Here is a 10,949-nt window from a genome sequence, read left to right on the forward strand (position 1 = left end):
AGAATGAGAAGAGAGGCTTGAGTAGATTAGAGATTTTGACAGATTTTTGAAAGGCAGAAAGTGGAGGAAGGGTGTTGATTGGTAGAATCTGGTAAAGAAACCCTTAGCCCAAAATATTTTGTGGAAGCTTTGATGGAGGGGGATGCCCAGAGATCCTCCAGTCTGGGATCCAGCAGATAAAAAGACTCAGAGTGAGGAGGTCAAAACCAGGGAGGGAGTAGAGCTTACCCAGAGTCTGACTGCAAAAGAACCATGCCAGTGGCTTTCCTCCCCTCTCTCTGCAGGCAGAGGTGGCAAGGAGTTGGCTGCCCCACTATATCAGGCAAGATACCTGATATCTTTATTTCAAATAAAGTAAAAGAAATACTTGAGAAGGAATACTCTGCTAAAATGAATATTGCGACCCAGAGTAAAGCCCCTTGTTGTGACAAACTCCTGGTGAGCGGGTAGTTCCTCTTTCTCAATTCAAGGCAAACCTGTTGGTGGAACAGCCTCACAGTGTAAACAGAGCTCCCAGTCAGTCCTCCCACTTCCTAACTATTAAATATAAAGTACAAATAAGGACCATAACACACATGACAAAAACTAACAACACCAGAAGAAAGTAAACATGAACAGACAGGTCCTTGAGGGAAACAGAAATACTCTGAGAGACAGGAGGACCTGAAACAACCCAAGCCCCTCGTAATGTCCGCAAAGAGATTTCGAATTCTATTACATCCCTAAAGGAAAAGCTATGTGCTATGAAAAAGAAAAAGAACAAGAAAAAAAAACCTTCCTGAAAACTAAAAATATGTTGACCAGAGTAAAACAAATTTCAACAGAAGAACTGGAACATGAAGCCATAGCAATTTTATGAAGTAGAAGAAAAAGAAAAAAAGAGAAGAAAAATATGAGAGAAACACTAAGAGACATAGAGTATCTTTCTAAGACAGTCTCACATTTGGCTTATAGGCATTCCAGGAAGAGAGAACAGAGAAAATGGAGATGAGGAAAGTACCAAAGAAAATATATAATCGTTTCCCCATTCTGAAGAGATACTCAAATCTTCCATATTTGAAAGGACCAATCAAGTACTGAGTAAGATGAACGAGAAAAGACTCACACCTAAGCGCACCATGGCAAAATGTTGGAACCTAAAGTATAAGTGAAAAAATATATAAAAGCTTCCAAAAAGAAGAATAAAAAGGAACCTAGAGTACTTAAAAAGAAGAAGAATCAGACCCAAATGAGACATGTCTTGAATAATATTGGATTTTAGAAGACAATGACAAAACCTCTGCCCAAAATATTGTAAAAAGATCATTTGAACCCAGATTTATATACAAAGACAAACCAGAATTACAAGACGCCAGAATACATGTTTAGATATGCAGAGCCTCATAATATTAACCCCCCATAGATTCTTTCTAAGGAATTCCATGTGAGTATACCCAAGCAAAATGGAGGTAAAACCAAATAAGAGTAACATACAGGACAAAGAAATGGTGGGGCTAGCCTAGCAGCACAGTACAATAAAACTCATAGGTTTTCAATTTTTCAAAGGTGATCAGTAGAACGAGTAGGATGTTTAGATGATATGAAAGACATTCACTCTCTAGACTCTGTTAGTCTGACCTTCCTTCCCATTCCTTGCCTCACCTTTTTGGGAGGAGTGTCCACTCCTTTCTTCAAGTCTCCCGTGCATTTTGTACATTTTTTTTTATTGTAAGTCACATCACAGTGTGTTGCCATTAGTTGTTTTCCATTTCCCTGAGCAGGTGATGATGTTAACTTGTACATGTATTTGTTTCACAAACATTTGTTGTGTACTTTTGAGCGAAGTTTTTATATTGCTTCTTTAGCATCTTTTCTCATTTTTCTGGCTATAGCAATTCAATTTTGCTGTGGGAACTATTCCTCTCCCATTCTCAGTCTATGTGGTTTAGATGGGACTACCGCTAAGCCTTGGCTTTGAGTGATGGTTTGGCCACGTGGCTCAAAACTCATTCATGAAAGCAATACATCCTATGTCCAGGATGAATGATGCTAGGGGGGAGGATGTGCATACTAGTCATATCAGAGCCAAGGAACATTAGCTCTGAAACTTTTTGCTCTTGGAGTTGCTAACCTAGTAGATGTAAACCTGGATGATGTAAACCAGTGGGTTATCACTGACACCTCATGAAAATGAAGTCAGTACAGAAGAAAGCAAACAGAGAGACAGTGTCCTGACAATGTTAGTTGAAGTTCTGAATCTGGTTGTGCTTGAATATATACCCTCAGATTTTTCCAGTTCTCTTAGTCAATACATTGCCTTATTTTGCTTGTCAGTTTGAATTGCAACCAAATGAGTACTAATACTCTAATACTCCATTTTTTTTTTTTTCTGTACCAGGCAATCTGATAGGCTATAAGTATACAAAGATGCAACCACCCTTGCATCTGAACAACACATGTCCTTACCCTGGATCCTGTGCTGTAGAGATAGCTGCATATCACAAACACTATAAAGGAAATTCAAGTTTACTGAAGAATACATGGGTGTCTGTCACTCAAGCTCTGATGCTTAGCATTGGCTCAGAATGATTTATAACCCTAAATACCCACTCTCATGACCAAGTCCTTCAGGTCCTGGAGAAATGCATTTTCTATTTCTTGCCTTTATGTCCTTGAAAGAAGAGGTGATTGTGTCCAGCGCCAAGTAGGATTGTGGGCTGTGCCACTGCTAATGCCAGAGAGGAACACGAGTTCAGAGCACAGGGAGGATTCGAATGTCACTCAGTACAAATTAAGCTGTGGATTCCTTTCTTTCAGATAGCATGAATACAATATATTTTTGCATCCCAGTAGTGCTAAGTGTCCCTTTCTTACATTTCTGTGTGTTTGACAATGTTGTTCCAGAGACATTCATCAATTAGCACAATATTTGCAACAGTTGAATATGGTAGTTGAGAAGCATTTTTTAATATTAAATAATTTATATTTATTTCACATTTGCTTATATGTTGATCTAAATGTAGTATGTGTGAAAACTAATACTAATTCTTTACATTGCAAAGAGAAGAATCTTGAACACTAAAATTGAAAATGATTGTTAAAAAATATTAAATGGTATGTAATTAAAATTTTAAAACAGAAATTGAATTTCAGGTTTTAAAAACAATTATGTTTAAAATTCTGATATTTATGAATCAGATTTTATAATTTTGAATACTGTAATAACATTTTTAAAAACAAAATGATTATGATTTTATTTTTACTTTTCTTAAATACATGACATTGTTATAAAAAACATTCTAATTATTCTTTGCATTTACCTTTAAGTTTTATTCCTTTAGATCATTCCTTTTAATATAATACAAATTACTTTAAAATATTGATTACAACAACATAATTAGTGATTTTGCTAAAATAAAAGCAGGAAAAATAAATTTAATGGAATAAATAGACAATAATTTATGAATTATGTATCTTTATTACTCATCCAAACAGCAGCAGCCCATTGACAGAAAACCTAGACATATGCAAAAAAAAAAAAAAATTAAATCCATTCATGTTTGATATCTGCTGTCTTTCAGTCCTATAGAAACCATAGCTTACCGTGTATTTATCAATTTTGTTTGTATGAAAATATATTGGCAAGGTAGAAGGAAAGAGCGTATTTTATTTAAAGATCTGATCACTTAATGTATAATTTTAAAATATTTAGATACATGGTATATGGGCTTCCATTTGGATTCTTGCTTTGGCCCACAAATACTAGGGGTGGGCCTTCCAAGAGACATAGGAATCAAATAAATTCACTTGAACAAAATTCATAACTAAATTTGGTTATGAAAGAAGTATGTGCAAAGTGGTATTATAGTACAAGGAAGGATTCCATCCTCTTCACCTTTGTATATCTAATACAAACAGTCTGTAGATATTTGGGGAATTAAATAAATGAATGCAGGAAGATATGCGATAAATACAATCAATAACAAAGCAACAATCATAATCATGTGTCCTTTAATGACAGGGACATGTTCTGAGACATGCTTTGTGATGTGATTTTTGTCACTGTGTGAACATCATAGAATATACTTACACAAACCTAGATGCTATAGCTTGGTTTTTAATTTTCATAGCTTTAATTTTTATTCCTTTAGATCTATATGAAGTAGAAGACCTAGACTATATAGGACAGCCTATTGGTTTTTGGCCACAAATCTGTACATTATGTTACTATATATTGAATACTGTAGGCAATTTGTAGCACAATGGTAACTATTTGTGTATCTAAACATAGAAAAAGTAATGCATTGTGCTACAATCTTAGAACAGCTATGACATCACTAGGTGATAGGAATTTTTCAGCTCCATTATAATCTTATGAGACCACCACTGTATAAGCGATCCATCATTGACAGAAACATCATTATGTAGTGCATGACTGTATTAGAAACAGATTGTAAAAAGCCATAAAAGAGTAGAGCAACAGATAGTGTCAGGCACTTGTGTTAACATAGTTATTACATTAATAGGGTTGCAAAAAAATCAGTTAATAGGGTTATAACAAAAAAAAACCCATAGTTATTACAGAAAACACTGAGTTTCTAGGATTTTTTCATTAAAAGCTCCATTGACCTTCAAGGCCATATTAAAATAGCATCAGGAAATTACGAAGAGGAATGCTAGTTAAAATATTTTGTACTCCTATGATGCCACTCTTAAGAAAGTTTTATATCTTAAGGCTGACTATCATTTTTTCACTATAGTCTTTTCAGCAAATTTACTCTGCAGTAAAAATGTGAAGTAGAAACATTACTAGAAATTTTTTCTGAGGAAGCAATAACGGTGCTATAGATCTTTAAAAGAATATTGATTTTTCGTATACTTTCTCATTTTTTCGTGAATAGGACTGGTCTTATCTTTCCTTTTACCTCTACAGGAAAGAGAAACATTTGCAAAATCAGGTATTTCTACCTTTGGACTGACAGAAGATAAATGTGGAATGAACATGTGAGCAATCGACCCCTCAAAATAACAATGAAGTAATGTTGCCTGAAGTGTACTTTATGTCTTCTCTGTGCGGATTTAATCATTGATATTTCTCCCAATTATCATAGAAGCTAGATTAGATTCCTTGAGCAGAAGTATAATTTGGTGATGTGTTTGCATATATGTGTGCACACTTGTGCATGTGTTTTGGGGATAAACCTCAACCCTGGCTACAGTTAAAATTCATTTGAGGAGCCTTAAATACCAATGCCATGTCCACTACTAATGACAGAAGCTCCAAAGAAGAGGTTTTATTCAGGCAGCATGCAAAGAGAGCAGATCTTCTCCTAGGACAGTCTTTGCCCCGCTGAACTCCAGAAAATTAGAAAAGAGGTCCTTAACTGCCTGTTCTTAGGGTACAATTTGTTCAACTCTAGACCATTATAGGTCAGAAACCCTATCTTTTTTATCTTTGCATCATCAGCAGCTACCATGGTGCAAAGAACACTTGCTTAATAAAAAGTGAAAAATATATGCATAAATGAATAAAAACTGATGTCAAATGATGTTAATAATTTCACATCAATTTCTGTCACAGTTTCAGCATGAGGTCTTAAAATGTTTAAGGGGACATGGGTATAAATCACTCACATTTGCTGAAGTGAACTACTAGACCACCTACGCAGATGTACAAAGAAAGTGTTCTAGAACTCTTATCCCAATGAGCACTTCATGACCACCAAAGCTGAAAAGGTCAAGGAGAGGGTTTCCTTGGAGATAAATGCTGGTATGCTACGAACTCACCTCCACATCCCACCCCCATTCCCACTACAAGAGAGGGAGAGGGCTTCCCTCATTTCAAGCATGATGATAGAGCTTCAAAAAGAAACAGAGAAAATGATGTGTGTCCTGAGGCAAGGAGACCAATAGAAATCTATATTTGAGAAACTTCCAAAGCCAGAAGTAGTGACTAGAAACTGTTCAGCCTTCAGGATGTAGCCAAAGGGCCAAGTTGGAAATGCTCTACATTCCCAAAGTCAGGGCAAAGGATGCAAGAATGTTTTCTGTGGTACAATTGATGCTGCCTTAAGATAATCTGTTATTGTTAGAGGCAATGTTGCCACAACAGAAGGAATCAGGAAAAATACCAGTGGACCCAGAAGTTGAGGAGGGGAGAGTGGCTAGTTTGTAGACAGATAGGTTCCCCCACATTTAGGAACTTCATATGAGAAATTATTAGTGATGAGGGTTTCACCCAGAAACACCCTCACAGACAGAACCGAAAATAATGTTTAACCAAATATCTGGGTACTCCATGGCCCAGTCAAGTTCATACTTGACTTAATCATCACAATAAGCATCTCTGGTCACATAGTTAGTTGCTATCCCATGGTCATGCACTTAGTTTCTATTAGAGTTCAGTAGTATGCCAGGAGCTTATTTTGGAGTGATAACTAATTCTCTGATGCAGATGGCATGACTTTGCTCAAAAACTCTAGTGGGGCTTTCCAGAGACTGCACTGTGTCCTATCAAGGTTACCTGTAGCACCACAGGCTATGCTCAAAAGGCATTTTGAACTTATTTTACAGTATTCTTCGGTTGGGGGGCACCCACTCAAAACTGGCAGCCTTCCAAGTTATCTGACAAATAGGATGGAACAGTATTCCCAAGGGAGGTATGTCCTGTACCCAAAACCCAAAGATGCCTGCCAAGAACTACGAAAGATACAATGACTTGTCTATCTAGGAAGTGCAAGGTACAGTGATTTGCCTTTTACTTAAGAGGAGATGCCTGGGCATGCCCCATTTTGTTAGATGCTTAGAAACTTCATCAATATGGCAGACTTCTAAAATATTTGTAGGATTTATTTCCTATGGTGTGTCACATGTGTGTCTTACCAAGGAAACCAGTGTACTTGCCATATGCAACTTCTTAGATTTAATTAAGATTATGTCAATGGTATCAGCGTGATGTTATGTAGAATGTCAAGCTGATCAAAGAAACTTTAGATTTACTTTGTGACAGAGCAGAAAAGTTAGTATAGACCTGGGGCAAGAGTCTGAATACATACTGCTACTGTTATCCATTCAAGGGGATCCTCCCTCCCATTGTAGACTGAAGATAAGACAGTCATCAGATTAATAGCTGCATGTCAAAATGTTGTGTCAATCTCTTCTAGTAAAGATACTAGATTCCAGCACAGCAATTGCCATTGAAGCAATTGGTAAGGTTTATAGCAGCTCACAGTTATTGGCTATAATCTATCTTTTTATTGCAAGGACTACACTGATGAATTAAGCAAAGATACACTGGGAACTAACTAACACTTCTGTATCCCTTATGTCTTAGTAGATGTTACTAATCTCTACCACTCTACTCAGAATGTGGCCTTACTCCTGATTTACTATCTTATCTAGGGTTGAGGAAAATTTTAGGAGCTTCTAGGCTTTTCCCATCATCATTGCTCTTCCTCAATAAGTGAATAAATCAATATAAAGGTTCTGCCAGCTGCTAAGTATATATTTCTTGATTATGTACTCAGGGAATGAGGAAATGATGGAGGGTGTTCATGAATCAATTGCAACTATGTGATATGGACTTGGGCCTGGACTGAATCTATCACCTTGCCTTTGTAGACTGTAATATGGAAGAGGAGAGTAGATGGCTTAGAAGTTACAAGGGAAGGTAGGTGCAAATCTATAGGAGGGTATGTATTAACTTGAGAGACAGCTAACTCATGTGAAATTCTGCATGTTTTATAGTCATTGAGCAGCTGCTATCTCTACCTGTGGGAACTGGGCTAGTTCTGAAAGCCCAGAGGGTTCCCAGAGGAGAATTTGGGGCTTCAGTGTTCTCAAGGGCATCCACATGAATATCAACATTTCTGTTGTTAGAAACTCAAGGATTCTACTCCCTGACTTTGGTGTAGTCTAGTTGTGGGGATGGTGAATTGAGCCTTATTTACAATGCTACTGCTCTCATAATCAGATTCTTGTCTTAATTTTCAACCCGAGCTACCCTCCATCTACAAGAGATGATAGGTTCTTTAAATCCTGCCTTGAAGTTTTTTCAGCTTTCATACCTTTCCCTGAAACAACTTAGCCTGTCATTTTCTTCTTTCAATACATTAAAGTACTTAAGAAATAAGAGTGCAACTCCATAGTCCTTATAATTAACATTGCCACATTCAGATATCTCTCAAATTCTAGAGAGAATGCATAAGGTAATGCATCCCCTTTGACTGTATCCCATCCTAACCCACCATCAATGAGAATCTTAATAATTATTATGTTCCAGTGTGCCAGGACCAATCACCATCTCACTTACACCTGGCAGTAGGCTCCTTATTGTCAGTAAGTAATCCAATTACAGAATCCTATCCTGAGAATCTACCCCTTTGAATTACTTTGGCATCAACTGTCTTGGTTTGAATGTCCCCAGAAGCACACTCCAGAATAAGGATTCAAAAGCAAACAGTTTATTTGGAGGTGCAGGAAACACTGGTATAGGAGTGGGGAGTAGGAAGTGATACAGAAAAGAGAAAGCAGCCAAGAAAAGGTACATTTTGCAGACAACTTTCATCATGGAAAACTGAAGCTTAATTTCATGAAAAAGGGGAGAGGAAAAGGGGCAGAGAAATCCAAGAAATGGTATAAAATGCAATTCAGATGTATCCCACTTAAGGAACAAGGGAACTGAGGCATTCATATTTCATTTGTCATCAGTCATTGCTTCAGGATGTCCACTCGGGCACTTCTGGCCTGGTAGCATACATGGGAAAGGCCTTCTGGGTTTCTAGATAAAGTACTCAAGCATGGAGGCACAGCTATTGAACGTTTGAAGTTGATTTAAGCACATTAGGTTAAGAAGTTGGACTTTATTATAAATGTATAGGACCCTGAAACATCTACTACACATGGTGAGGCTGAAAATGAATCCATGAAAGAAACAAGTTTTATGGAAAATAAAATAGGTGTTTTTGATATATTAAGTTTGAGGTACCTCTGGGTTTCCTATAGTTCAGATGTTCATTCTCCCAAACTTCATGTTGAAATTTGACCCCCAATATTGGGTAGGGGCTTAATGGGAGGTATTTGGGTCATAGAAGCAGATTCCTTGTGACTAGATAAATCTGCTCCTTGGGAGGAAGGAGAGCGAGTCATTATTCTATCAGTTCCCACAAAACCTGGTTGTTAAAAAGAGCCTGGCCCCTCCCAACTCTTGCTTTCTCTCTCACCATGTGCTGTCTGTATATGCCAACTCCTCTTCACCTTCTGCCATGAGTAGAAGCAGCCTGAGGCCCTCGCCAGAGGCTAAGTCTTCCAGTCAGCAGAATCATGAGCCAAAAAAAACCTTTTTTTCTTTATAAATTACTCACATCAGATATTATTTTATAGCAACACAAATGGTCTAAGACAGTGATATACAAGGGGATACATCTAGAAGCACTTGAGTATTTGCGTTTGGATCTTAAGAGGGAGAGGTAAGCTTTGGAGATAAGTGGAAATTTGTGAGGCATTATAATAATAGATGCCTGAAGTCACATGTATTAGCCTGTTTTTCCATTGCTATAAAGAAATACTGAGGCTTGGTAATTATAAAGAAAAGATTTAATTGGCTCATGGCTCTGCAAGCTGTACAGGAAACAAGGCACTGCCATTTCTTTTGACTTCTGGTGAGTACTCAGGACCTTTTTACCCATGGTGGAAGATGAAGCAGGAGCCAGTATATCACATGACAAGAGGAGGAGCAAGAGAGAGAAGGAGGAGGTCTCAGACCCTTAAACAACCAAATCGTGTGTGAACTAACTGAGTGAGAACCCACTCATCACCAAGGAGATGGCATTAAGCCATTCATGAGGGATCCGCCCCTATGATCCAATACTTCCCACCAGGCTCTACCTCCAACATTAGGGATTACATTTCAACCTGAGATTTGGAGGGGACACAGATCCAAACCATATGACCACAATAATGGAAAGGATTAATCAATCCAGAATGACAGAAGATGGAATGTTGAGAAATGTCTCTATTTAAAGGAAGATGAAAGAGAAGCCAGCGAAAGGAAGGGAGTTGGAAGAAAGGAAGTTCGAAGGAAGGAAGGAAGGAAGGAAGGAAGGAAGGAAGGAAGGAAGGAAGGAAGGAAAATGCAGGAGAAGAACATATTGGAAATCAGAATAAGTTAAGTGATTTCAGTTCAGCAATGTCATGATTTTTTCGATCAGGGTTGTTTCATTTTTCTGTTTCAGTTCACTAAAATTAGTTGGAATATCAATCTTTATTTCATTTTTACTGCTGTACTTAACTGAATTCCTTAGAATATAATAAAGACTCATAAGTTATTTGGGCTACATGCTTATCATTCTTTATTGTTACTACTTGCCAATCACTTGAAAAGATTTTCCTTGCTTGAGAGGGGAACAGAAGAGACAACAATCAGTCCTTCATATATCCTTACTCCCTTTGCTGTATCACAAGTTCCTTAGTGAAAAGAACTGTTATGTGAGATACCATAATGCTGAATAAGGTTTTCTTTAAGTTCACAAAGAATGTTGTTGGAAGAAGCATGGTGAGCAGACAAGGCAAATTCATAGCCATATCCAGAATGAGTGTCTATTTCAGCGACAAGTCACTGCACAGTCCTCGGTGAAAATGATCCAGCATAACCATGTTACACTTCGATTGAAAGAACAGGCAAGACAGAACTTACAGGGTTTTCTGTTTCCCAGAATTTCTTCTGTATGAAGCATCTCTACATGTTCAAGTAAATCCCTAGATTGATACAGTTACATTTAATTGGAATCTCTTTTGTTACCTTCTGGCTTGGCCATAGCCCCCGCTTGAAGCATGGATTGGAGTTCCTTGGCATGGAAGACAGTGGAGAAAGGCCCTCCAACCTTGAGAAAGTCTGAAACCTTGGATCTGAGAGAGCCCTACTGAGGTGAAATAATTTCTTCATTTAGCTTAAGAAGCCCTGGCAGTTCCCA

The sequence above is a fragment of the Macaca thibetana genome, chromosome 6, assembly GCF_024542745.1.
Source record: "Macaca thibetana thibetana isolate TM-01 chromosome 6, ASM2454274v1, whole genome shotgun sequence".
In the NCBI taxonomy this organism is placed as follows: Eukaryota; Metazoa; Chordata; class Mammalia; order Primates; family Cercopithecidae; genus Macaca; species Macaca thibetana.